General features: G+C 42.9%; 1 protein-coding gene and 1 long non-coding RNA gene across 4 annotated transcripts in view; one reads left to right on the forward strand and one right to left on the reverse strand.

The window, feature by feature from the left end:
- The window catches only part of Slc17a3 (solute carrier family 17 member 3), a 28,523-nt gene extending 23,434 nt beyond the window's left edge, over nt 1-5,089 (reverse strand). The window contains exons 1-2 of the mRNA XM_037205888.1: nt 5,024-5,089; nt 214-308 (exon numbers count right to left, since the gene is read on the reverse strand). The gene's annotated coding sequence lies outside the window, so the exon portion shown is untranslated. The remainder of the gene's footprint in view (nt 1-213; nt 309-5,023) is intronic.
- Nucleotides 1-13,135, forward strand: part of LOC119088036 — a 25,113-nt gene continuing 11,978 nt past the window's right edge. Inside the window, exons 1-2 of one of the 3 annotated variants that reach the window (XR_005091596.1) lie at nt 1-200; nt 8,836-9,233. This is a non-coding gene — a long non-coding RNA (uncharacterized LOC119088036). Of the gene's footprint in view, nt 201-7,629; nt 7,982-8,009; nt 9,234-13,135 lie in introns of those variants that run through there. The other 2 variants (XR_005091595.1, XR_005091594.1) reach the window with 2 other exon arrangements.

Here is a 13,135-nt window from a genome sequence, read left to right on the forward strand (position 1 = left end):
AACCCTCCCCTTCTCCCTTTCCATCTCTTTCCCCCTCTCCCCATTTTCCATCTTCCTCACCCCCCCTCCGTTATCTTTGTGGATGGAGATTTTTACCTTCTGTCACACACTTTTTATTTTGTCAACAGGAGAACATTGAGGTACAGAAACTGTCAGCTGTCATCAGGAAGGACCGGGAGCCCTTTGGCTGCACAGTGAAGGTAAGTGACTTACCGGCTTAGTGCCCGAGGTACAGCTTCCTGCCTTTCCCCTGAGCAGGCGTCTCTTACCTCGTGCCAGGGCTCCGGGGTTTTCTGCCACTCCAGGGCCTGAATTGTTAAACATTAATGAGAGGCATCAAACCGGAAGCTCAAGAAGGGTTCCTTTCCAAATGGCTTGAAAAATGTAAAGACACTGGTGTCTTTGGACTGTAGACTTCTCCCCGCCTCTGCAGCCCCTCCCGCCCTAGGCAGCTGCAGGCTCCTTCCTTTCAGGCATCGCCCCAGCACCCGGAGACATGCTGTCTCTGACACCCGCCTATGCTGGGCTGCTTTGCTTTACGGTGGTGTTTCTAACCACTTTTGCTCTGTTTTGAAAAGGTTAAAAGGTTAAAAAAAAGAGATAAATGACAATCAAATTCATCTGCACTTCCCCTCTTTCTTGTTTTTGCGCTTTTTTAGTTTTCTTCTGCTTTGAACTATGTGAGCCTAATTTCACAGATGAACTTGAACTTCTATCACGCTGTTGCTTCACCTTTTTTTTGGTCTCTGTAGTTCTTTATTAACCAAATTAAACAGACAAAAAAACCACAAGCCTTTCTCATAAATTCGGTATGAATTTCCATGTTTTTTCCCCATTTTAACTGCTTCTATATTGACAAACTACATAAAAATAATATTTTGATTTATTTCTCAATTTGCATGCATGCTATCATGTACAATGGGAGATTCTCTAACTCACTTAATTGCTTTAAAAATTCATACATGCACATAATGCATTTTGATCAAATCGCCCTCATTTTCTCCTTCTAGTTCCCTCTCTATCTACCACTATCACCAGCCATCTACTAGAGCATGGATAGCATTTCAGAGTCCGAATCCCTGACGAAAACTGACCTTTCCATATGCCAGCAGCCATCAATTGCCAATAGCTCATAGGCCATGATGGGACTTTATGAGCTCCTTCCCTGACCATGGTGGGACTTCATGAGCTCCTTCCCTGACCATGGTGGGACTTCATGAGCTCCTTCCCTGACCATGGTGGGACTTCATGAGCTCCTTCCCTGACCATGGTGGGACTTCATGAGCACCTTCCCTGACCATGGTGGGACTTCATGAGCACCTTCCCTGACCATGGTGGGACTTCATGAGCTCCTTCCCTGACCATGGTGGGACTTCACAAGCACCTGCCCTGACCACGGTGGGGTTTTGACTGGCTTGGTCTTGGTCAGGTCTGTGTTTGCAGTCACAGATGCTGTAAGCTCATGTGTACAATGGCACTGTGTGTCTGACAAATACAGTTTCGGGGCAGATGTCTGCTATTTCCGGCTCTTGCAGTCTTTCTGTCCCTTCTACAATGCTCCCTGAGCCTCATGATCAAGGGAGTGAGATGCCTTTTAAGGCTGATCATACCAGTCTCTTATTCCCTACATGTCACCCAGTTGGGGGTCTCTGTATTAATCACCTTATATTGTAAAAAGGAGCTTTTCTGATGAGGGTTGAGAAATGCACGAATCTGCTAATTTCACAGTTGTATTTTTCTTTATGGTTGGAAAACTGGCATAGACCTTTGCTGCTTGACCAAGTTCCAGCATTTCAACTTTTTCAAGTTTTCGGATCACAATTCTCCAGCACCTTTTTTCTTTCATTTTTAATGATTCTCAGCATATGTTATGAGAGTTCTCTTATGCCTTTTCCTTTGGGAAATTTTGTGCAGACTTTGAAGGCTGAAAATATATAAAACGACAGCCTCTTTAAACAAAATAATTCTTAGGAAAAAATCTCTACCACCATTGAACCATATAGCATGATAAGTCTGCACACAAGAATCCCATTGTGCCCCTTGATTTCACCAAGAACTGGAAGTAAGAGATTTACTAACTGGCACACTTGACTCCAAGGATGAAAAGTGTACAATCTAGATCCAGAGCCTGAGGCCATTAGGGACAAGAGTTCAGTTAATAAGTATAGAGTAATCAGAATGGTACCGTATAGTGGGAAAGAGTAAGACATCAGGACCTTCTCTTGGGGAGTGCAGGAGGGCAACAGGCCCATACAGAAGACACAAAGGAACACAGTTAGGGAACAGCTCAGCGCTATGCTGTATCGTGCCCCTGGAGGAATGAAAATTGCTCTTAGATTGTAGTGGACAGTCTGGTCCCCAGAAGTCCTTTTCCCAAGGTCAGGCATTTGGATAAGGGCCTCCATTCCCTCAGGGCCTTGAGGAAAGTTCCTGCTTGCTAAAAGCAGCCATTCTCCTTATCTCTGGCAGGAGGAACTGTGGACCTTCCATTGATGTAAGAGGGCTCCTGGTAGTTACTGAACCTTTGAGAGCAATAGGCATTTAGATACTTGCTGATCTTATCAATGTTGTCTCAGGAAAAATAGTATAATGAAGTTAATGGCCACTTTCTGTCCCTGAATCATTGAATCTGCTTTCAACCTAGCCTGTGGCTAACCTGTTGAGTATGTAAAGGTATAGCCTTTTTTCAACAAACTCCTGGGCAACCATCCTGATTCACCCTCAGATTCTGTATGTCATCCCCTCTCCCCAAACCCCAGCCCTCAGACTTCACACATCCTCACTGGGACCTGAGCCTCGCTGGAGTGGGTCTTTAGCAAATAATATTCTATTGGGTCGATGCGTCATATCGTTATTATACTTTCATTAGTTGATGGACATCTAGGCTGTTTTCATTTCTTGGCTGTTGTGAACAGAGGAGCAATGAACACGGATGAGCAAGTAAATCTATAGTAGGATATAGAGTCCCTTGAGAGTATTCTCAGAAAGTGTTCAAGCTGGATCATATGGCAGATCCATGTCTAGCTTTTTGAGGGGTCTCAACACTGACTTCTAACCCAGGATGAGTTTGGAACAGCCACAGCAGCCCATCAGAAGCCAAGCTTGCTCATTTCTCTGATTGACTTCTGCCAATACCGTGGAAGTATAAAACATCCTCACTGTCTTCCAAGCTGGTGAAGCATGAGTTTGTCCTTGTCTCATGAGTGAGCTAATGCTTCAAACCCACTTTACTCTGTAGGTAGATAATGTTCAGCTTTCCAGAGGGCCCTAGGTTTATGACTCAGATTGAATGCTGATATCAGGCTCATCCACACAAAATAATAATAATAGTAGTAATAATAGTAATAATCTGCAGGCATTAAGCTGCCCTGGCAGTTCATCTTCATTGTGACTTTAAGTCCTGTCCTACTTTATGATCTAGAAAGATCTCCTCTGATTTTGTGTTTGATTATAAGTATCGTAAGAGGACAAACCACTTCTCAATAGTGGGAAGCACTGACTGAGAACTTGGAGGTACTGGATCTGTCACTGAGATAAATAATTCAAGAGGTCTATATCTTGGGGGATAAGAGTTTTCCTGAGAGTTTGTTTTCTTTATAAGAGAAAGAAGTACAGACACATTCTATGTACATGTCTAAAATTTAAGTATAGAAAAATATTGAAGAGCCCAGGAATATGAAAAAAAAGTATGCCTATAGCCTGATAATGGCCTTAAAACAAGCTACCTGACCCTTTGTTCTACATTCTCCCACATAGGAGAAAGCAGTTAGAACACACCCAGGCTATATAAGCATCTTGTACTAATACCCTGTAATCAGAGGCCATAAAAACCCTAGACGCCAAGACACCAAGATGCCCAAAATGCAGTAAATCCCAATATATCCTCTCTGCCCTGCATATAACCTTTCACTCTAAAAAGACACTGTAGTCCCTTCTCAGGGTCACAGAGCCAGATAACTCTCTGTGGCCCCTAACTAGTTGGAAGTTGTTTTTTTTTTTTGTTTTTGGTCCCCCTCCTCCCACAGTGCTTTTAATAAAGTTGCTTCTGGTTTACAGACTTTGGTGGTCTGTTCCCTGTTATCTGCGCAGTTCCAGGACCCAACAGTCTAAGTTCATTGTGGAATCTTACAAGTTTTACCTCCTGTGTAAAATATTTTTCCCAAGTCATTTTTAAAGAACTCTGTACTGTGGGGTAATCAACAACTTTAGAATGTAAGTATTTCTAACTCTAAATTAGCCAAGTTGGAATATGTGACTTAGTTTCACAATTTAATATTTAACTTTACTTTAAAATGTTCATGTATTTTAACCCCATGAACTTAACATTCTACTTGGTTTGACTTCACAAATAGACCCAAGACATTTCCTCACTACAATTAGTTTTTAGATACTTGAATACATATTGAGATATTTTCTTGATTTAGATTGTTATACTCACCTTTTAAAAATTACATATTTTCCTCTTGGGTGAGCTTGAAATTGCTTTGTGGTGGTACGGGCACTCTCAGAGCAAGTAGAGTGCATATTCCCCCTCCACCTTTAGTTTGAATATCCGAGGAGTGCTTTGTGAACAATTTGTGAACATTTGTCCTTACTAATTATCCATATGACAACTCATCAGGATGCTGGTTCTGATTCTGGCCAATGTTTCAGAGGACGTTAGTGCACAGTTAAGGCAACCACAAAAGCCAGTTGTCTCCAGCCTAGAGGGCTAGGCCAAGCCCTGACAGAGGAAGGACAGTTCCTGAGTACTCACAAAGTTCAGCCATGCGCAGATGACTCATCCATACCGAGAAAGCTGACACTTGACACAGAGGCTTGGCTCAATGGCAGTGGACATCCCCTGGAACTTTAGAATCTAAGCCACAAATCCAAATGCTGTGTCATCTCTACTCAGCACCCAAGTCCTCATTAGGATTTCTGGCAGATGCTTTGGCCTCCATGATCAAGTTAAACTGTGATTTTGCCCCTTGTCCACCATGACGAACTGGGTCACGGACACGGGTCACAGATCGAATATTACCTGGTCATTCACTGGTTGCCACACTGCTCGTAGCGGGAGGCCATCTCTGCTGCTTTGCTTCGCTGTTTGCCTTTTCTGTCCTGCACACGTGGTCACGCTTGGGCTGGCTTCCGGGCTGCAAACACTCCTCCCCGCGCCTCCGTAAACTTGCTCTCTTCTGGTGCACCTCACAGTGTCTGTGTGCAGTGTGCTGGCCATCGAGGAACACTCAGCTTGAGCTGGCAAACTTCCAGTGTGGGAGAAGAGAAAAACAGCTGGGACAAACCCACTCTTCGGAGAAGATGCAGACAAAATTGAGGATGCACTTACAGCTGGAGGGGCTCAGTGTTTCCACATAGAATAGTAAACACAACCAAGTTGGTATGTGGAATGTAGAAAGATTTCATGACTGTCAAATAAGACTTCCTTTCTCTTCCTTTCCTCCACCCCTCCTTGGAGAACTTCATTCACATATACAGTGTACCACAATCATAGTCATCAACCATTTCCCACTTCCGGCTCCCCCGAACCCTCCTTCTCAACATGTCCCCCCCTCTCCCAATATCATGTCTTTTTTTTTCTTTCTTTATATCCTCATGAATCCAATTAGTGTTGCCTATATACATGTATGTAGGGAACCTACTTGTTTTATTTATTTATTTACTTATTTTTATTTATTTATTTTTTTGGTTTTTCGAGACAGGGTTTCTTTGTGTAGTTTTGGTGCCTTTCCCGGAACTCACTCTGTAGCCCAGGCTGGCCTCGAACTCACAGAGATCTGCCTGTCTCTGCCTCCTGAGTGCTGGAATTAAAGGCGTGCGCCACCACCGCCTGGCTGAGAACCTACTTGTTTTAAACATATCAATAAATATTTTTGATGGAATTCATAGGTTTAATTATTTATTTATTTTGAGATAGGGTCTCACTATGTGGCACCAGCTATCCTGGAGTTTACTATGTAGACCAGGCTGACCTCAAACTCACAGAGGTCTGCCTGCCTCTGCTACCCAAGTGCTGGATTAAAGGTGTGTATCACCTCTCTCAGCAGGATCCATAAATTTAAGTATTTATATTATTGCTCTTCCATTTGAGGGCATACCTTTTCTGTTGATTTTGGCAGTCTATTCTTGAGGCTATTGAGTTGGCCTTGTTAATTGATTTGGGAAGCCTGAGTTGCTAAATAGATGCATATATTCCATAACTGAAATGTCAGTTATTACTTAGGTGTGAATTAGTGACTTTCTTTGCACTTAAGGCATGCTTTGAGAGAAGAGGGAGGGTAAAGGTGGGCTGTGCTGCTGGATGAAGTGAAAAAGATGTTAGCATGTTGAATCTGGGTACTCTGCTCTTCTTTCGAACACATGCATGCGTGTGTGTGTGTGTGTGTGTGTGTGTGTGTGTGTGTGTGTGTGTAGGCCAGAGGTCATTCTATTCCTCAAGCATTGTGTCTTAGTTAGGGTTTCTATTGCTATGATAAAATACCATTACCAAAAGTAACCTGGAGAGGAAAGGGTTAATTTTGCTATACTTCTAAGTAACAGTCTATCTCTGAGGGAAGTCGGGGCAGGAACTCAGGCCTGGCAGGAACCTGGAGGCAGGAACTGAAGCAGAGGCCTTGGAGGAACACGGTTTACTGTGTTGTTCCCCATGGTGCTTGCCCAGCTTGCTTTCTTATAGTGTCCTGAAACTACCTGCCTAAGGGTGGCACTGCCCAAGGGTGGCACTGCCCATTCAGTGAGGTGGGTCCTCCTGAATCAATCAGTAATTTAAAAAATGCACTACAGACTTACAGCCAAATCTTAGGGAGGCACCTTTTCTTCCTTTGAAAATTGATTTATTTATCTTTATTTGATGTAACTGATTGCCTGCATGTGTGTCTATGCAGCATGTGGAGCATGTGCAGTGCCTGCAGAGTCCAGATCCCCTGGAATGGAATGACAGGCAGTTACTGTGCTGGGAATTGAACCAGGGTCCTCTGGAAGAACAACCAGTGCTCTTAACCACTAAGCCATCTCTCCAGCCTAGAGGTACTTTTTCAACTGGGAGTCTTTCTTCCTAAGTGACTCTAGCTTGTGTCAAGTTGACACAAAACTATCCAGGATACACCGTCTACCTTATTTTTGAGACAAAGTCTCTCTTTGTTCTGGAATTTGCTCAATGGGCTAAGTTGGTTGACAGCAAGCTTCAGGGATTCATTCATCTCATCCTTTCCAGTGTGGGAATTATAAGCACAGAACACTTGTTGTGCCTTATTGTAGCGGTAACACCCGCATTACCAATACCCGTTCACCATGTCCGAGCGAAGGGCTGCGGATTTAAAAATAGAGACAAGAGACAGCGAGTCATTCGCCATGGCTGAATGCCGAATGCCGTTTATTGAAAGAGGGAAGAAACCTTAAATACAGGCTTACAGCACAAATGGAGGAACCCCCGGAGGGCAGAAGTTCGCTACCAATGGTCTACATTCCAGACCCAATGTTCTACATTCTTGCATCTAAGTTGTTAACGCCCAATATGCAGGATACACAAACAAGGAACTTCCCTTAAGCATTCAGAAGGGTGGATACCGGTAGGGAATCTGAATAGGGAGGACATCTGATCAAGGTCAGCAAGCAAGGTCACAGTCACTCACAGTCGGGGGCCAGGGCCCATGGTGCCCACACCTTATATTTTCACATAAGTTTTAGGAATGAAACTCAGGTTCTTATGCTTGCACAGCAGGATTGTACCTATTGAGCCATCTCCTCAGACCACAAAACAATTTTATTATTCCCAGTGTTAATCCCGTAAAATATAGGTCGATTTTAGTTCAGGACTTAAGAAATATGCAAAGGATAACTCATCTCTTCCACCTCCAGCCCACTCCCTTCTCCTCTAAATTTTTTGGGGAGACAGGACAGAAAGACTCTTCGCAGTTGAGGCTGGCCTCGAACCCACACAGATCTGACTGCCTCTTCTTCCCTAGCACTGAGATTAAAGGTATGTAACACCACATACTCCTTCCTCCTCCACTTTTTCCTCCCTCTCTACCCCTCCCCATCATCCTCCTTTCCCTCTCCCCTCCCTCTCCTACTTTCTGTCTTCACTTTGGCTCTGTGCTATTTTTATGAAGATGAGAAGTTTGCCTCAGGATTGATTTTCTTCTTTCAAGTTCCAGTATTTATATTAAAGCTCTCGATTTGGATCAGTATGTGTTGATACTTGTCTTGCCTTACCTATCCAGATTGTTTTTTTTTTTCCCCCTTCCTTATTGCTAAATTAGGACAATGGGTATCACTGACCTCTTTTGTGGCCAGCCAGTAAAAAGGATTAGGATTTACAGGCCTCTACACAACAAGGTTAAGTTTTTATTGTGCTTATTGGGTGTGGCTTCTTTTCAGAATGTGTTTATAAATGATCAGAGTCCAGATGAAATGTTTGGGGAAGTGAGTATACTCATATATGAATGAGCATTCATGACATGAGCTTGGCCATGTCAAGGACCCCATTGTCTCAGACACATGTGAATGGCAAGGCCTTATCTATCCGGGGAATGGTAAGCCCTTCTCTATTTCAGGTCCTGATGTTGATAACCAGCAGATCTTTAGCTCTAAAACAATGTATGTAGAAAGTAACCACCACAGCTTCCCCCTCACTGATGACTGCAGCCCGGGATAGCTCCCCAGAGACCCTCCCAAGATTAGCTCCCACTTCCTCCCCAGCCGTTTGTGATAAACATGTCGAGTTTCATTGCTGCTGGTGTATCTCCATCAGAGACCCCAGCCTCTCGGTATGTGTGCCTGTCATTTCTTGGTTTCTCCTTGCCCTAACAGATCAACCCTAATGTCATACAGGTCGGGGCAAACATCTTTGGAAGAGAAAAGGTGAAGATGGGGGTGTGTGAAAGGGCACAGAAGGACAGACAACACAGACAAACATGGCCCTGGAAGCCAAGAGATGAGAACTAAATCTCCTTTTGCAGCGCAGTATCAAGCCGCCGGACTCAGATTTTTACCATCTGCTTTTACTTCCCTTCATCCTTAAGAGAGCATGAACAGATCTGCTGCCACTACTGAAACCTCATGTTTCACCGAGGGGGAGCAGCTGTGCTCCAGTTCTAAGTCTGAGAAATCCCAGGACAGGCTCCTATTGGCTCGGCTCAGCAGTTCTTCACATCTTGAATCAATGGCTGGGCTATGGGGCAGTCAAGTCTTCTGACCGACCGGCTACTCTCCTCCTCACAGTACATTCTGTAAGTTACCACTCTCATAAAGAATGTTATAAATAAATTAACAGGCCAGGCATGGTGTCCCATGCATTTAATCTAGCACTTAAGAGGGAGGCAGAGGCAGGCAGGGATTCATTTATCTCATCCTTTCCAGTGCGGGGGAATTATAAGCACAGAACTCAGGTTCTCATGTCATTTTTGAGACCAGTGAACTACATTGTGAGTTCCAGGCCAGAGTTATATGTTGAGATGTTATCAAAGAAAAAAAGGGAATAAATAATTAAGTAAATAAATCACAAATGGTTTAAGCTAAAGTAGAACGGAATAGATTACTATTGTTCATCCCACACAATAAGAATTGTTTTGCAAACTTTTTTTTTTTTTTAATTCTAGAAAGCATACCTTTTTATTCACCTGGGCAAAGCCTTGGCAGGAACTGACAGCTAATTGGTACACAGCACCAACTTACATGAAAGTATTTAAATGCCAAGTAATGTCTCAACACATTGAATACAAAATATTAGACACATCTTTTAGAATTGGAGAAAGAAATATATTAACATTTTTTAAAAAATTCTTTGTAACTTGACTTCCAATAAAGAGTCTAAGCCTTAAAGTGCTTTATAGGAAACCACACCAAACTGTCTTGCACAAAACCCCAGCATGCATGAAAATACAATGCTAAAATTTTAGGAAACTACCTGTAGGTAACGCTGCAGAAAACAGACCAAAGAGGCTGTCATGGTAACTACTGAAAGGAATGGAGAGAGGTTGTGGGGTGTGAAGTCCTGAGACACAGTGTTTGTGAACCCCTGCTTGGCTCCCAGCTGGGTCTTGGGAACCTTTCTTTCTAAAAAGTATGTCCACAGTGGGGCTTTACTATCTGGCGGTGGCGCTCGGTCTCCTTGGGCATCAGCACCGCCTGGATGTTGGGCAGGACGCTGTACTGCCGCATGGCCGCTGTCAATTACACTGGGGCACAGCCGCCCACAGTAGTTGCCCTTGAAGAGGAGCGGGCGCAAGCAGTTTACCAGGAATTGCAGACTTGGAGCAGATCAAGGTCTTGGTCTTGTCAGCATAGCATTCTCTAAAGTAAACTTGGTGAGTCTGTCTGCATAGCACCCTCTAATGTTGAAGCTGAAACTTGCAATTAGTTGTTTTTTTTTTAAATTGGCTGCATCCCAGCAAAACACACACACACACACACACACACACACACACACACACACAACCCCAAACCAACCAAATGAACAAAACCCTGCCTGACACCTAGCTTTTTCTGTATGTTCAAGTAGGATGTTAGCATTATTTTTGAGACTCCATTTGAATACAAGGATCTACAGTAAGTACCCTCCTTGCTAACTATGCCCTCATGTAGACATTCTCGGCCAGAGCTTTCCTTTCTTCAGGATTCAAATACACACCAAGATGTTTTTTTCTTTTTCTTTTCTTTTCTTTTTTCTTTTTTTTTTTTTTCTAGAGACATCTTCTTGGATGTAGTGCAGGCTGACCTTGAACTCAAGATCTTTCTGCTCTCTACCATCAGAGGTTACAAGCTTGGGCCACAATGTCTGGCTCCCACCTTAGCTTTTAAAAGTAGAGTCCTAATCAATGTGCCTTTCTGCTTGCACTTTATTGGTGGCAAATCTTCCAATTAATTCTTTTCTTTGTTGTCTCAGGGCCTCATGTTTTTCAACCCTTCATGTAGCTGGGGTGACTTTGGAGTCCTGATCCTCCTGCCTCTCCCTCCCACATGCTGGGACTGCAGGCATGCAGTACCTACCTGGTTTATGCAGTGCTGAGACTCAAACCTGGAGGAACTGAAGCATGCTAGACAAGCAATCTAGCACATCCCGGACCACTCATGACTTTTGATAAGCCCAAGATTCGTATTCTCATAGGCTCTGCACTCATGGCTTAAATGTCTCCCAAAGGTCAGGTTCCTGTTACTATCGTTTTGGGGACTGGGATTATAGCATTGATGTTTTGGGGGAACCAGAACCATGGCATGAATATTTGGGGGTTAGGAATGTTACAGGGATGTTTTCTGGGTTAGGAATGTACCATGGATGTTTTAGGGATTTGGACTTTAGCATGGCTGTTTAGGGGGTTAGGATTATGGCATGAATATTTGGGGGATTAAAACTGGCACAGATGTTTTGAGTTTAGGACTGTACTATGTATTTGGGTGATTAGAACTGTAGACAGATGTTTTGGGTTCCCAGATTGTAGCATGGATGTGTAAGGAGAACACAAACATTCAGCTCATAGAATATTCCACTGCTTTTTATAGAAAATAAATCAAATCAAGATCAGTTTAATGTTGCATCCCGTTTGGTTTGTTTCATAGGAGGAACTGAGATTTCCTATGATAAAGGACATGATGTAGGTAGGTTCACGAGTCACTGAGAAGCCAAATCTAAACCAGAGTGAAGCAAGAGAGTCATCTCTTTCCCTGAAGCCATAGGCAGTGGGGACACACTTCCTGTCAGAGCCTTCCACAGTACAGATCCTTTTGTCTGCATGTCAGACTGATGGTGCATGTTCTTGGAAAGTTCCTCACAAGCCTGCCCCTTCTGCTCCAGGGAAGACTACAGGGCATCCTACTGTTGGGGAGCACAAAGTAGGTGTGGTTTGTTCATGTGCAGAGCTGGGCAGTTGCTTGGGTGCTGTGACAGAGCCAATCTGCTACATAAAACATATGAGTATTTCTCTGTGCTCTTTTCCTTAGTTAAGTCATATCAACATGCATTAATAGTCAAGCTATTTAAAAAAGGAACCCATAATGATTACTGTAGGTTTTATTTTACCATGTATAATAGCTCTATTTTGTATACATTGCTCCCATGTTACCAACAGGCTCTAATTACAAATAAATACTTTTTATTTATTTGTAATTAATTATTACCACACATGCATTTAGAAACTGCTAAGATGCATGTGGTTATTTCTCTTTCAATGTGTACCATGAATTACCTTTGTGATTCTCACCTTCAGCAACAAAAGAAGCCAGAACCATATAATAATATCTCAAACATGAGAATGCGAAACACTTTGCAATCTAGAATTCTCTGCACAATTAAGTGACTTCAAGGGTAAGGGTGAAATAAACACATAAATACATGATTAAAGAGAGACTCAGAAAATCTGCCACTCAGAAGTATATTTAATTTAATGTATAGTAAGAGAAAATAGCAAGCTCATTTTCACCGTCATGATTTCAGACATTTCAAAGCTTTGTAGCAATGCTATGAATGTCCACAACAGGGCTGGCTGATGGCTCAGCAGTTCAGCTTGCTGCTCTTGCAGAGGACTGTAGTTTGGTTCCCAGTGCCCAATGCTGATGACCTATAGATACCTGTAACTCCAACTCCAGGGAATAGAATACCCTCTTCTGGCTTCTGTGGGCACCTTGATGTACACGAGTTCATGCTCACATGTACACATGTGCGTGCGTGCGTGCGTGCGTGCGTGTGTGCACACACTGACAACTACAAACAACAACAAAAAATAAAATCTTTTAAAAAGAATGTAGGCAAATAAGCAGTGAAACAAAAGCATTATTGATGTATATGCAAGTTTTTTTTTATCATTCTTAGTGGACAGCAGTTTGGCAGAAGTTCAAACCTTTAATTTTTCACTTGAAGTATCACGTGTACAAATGTATGCTGAAATACGTGCAAGGATGCTTACAATGCATTTTAACAGCAAAGAGAGAAATCAATGTAACATTGCATCAAAACAGTGAACATCCAATTCATGGTACTGTCCATATATAGGTTCACTCATCCATTATGTCTTCTAACGTCTCCGTCTGATGTGACAGACGAAAAAACTGAGGAACAGAGGTGACTTTCAGGCAGCATTCTTAAGGTGTTATTGATTGTAGAATAGCTTTCGATGGTTCTTGTCATGAAAATGAATTT

Source organism: Peromyscus leucopus, chromosome 5 (genome assembly GCF_004664715.2).
Source record: "Peromyscus leucopus breed LL Stock chromosome 5, UCI_PerLeu_2.1, whole genome shotgun sequence".
Lineage (NCBI taxonomy): Eukaryota > Metazoa > Chordata > Mammalia > Rodentia > Cricetidae > Peromyscus > Peromyscus leucopus.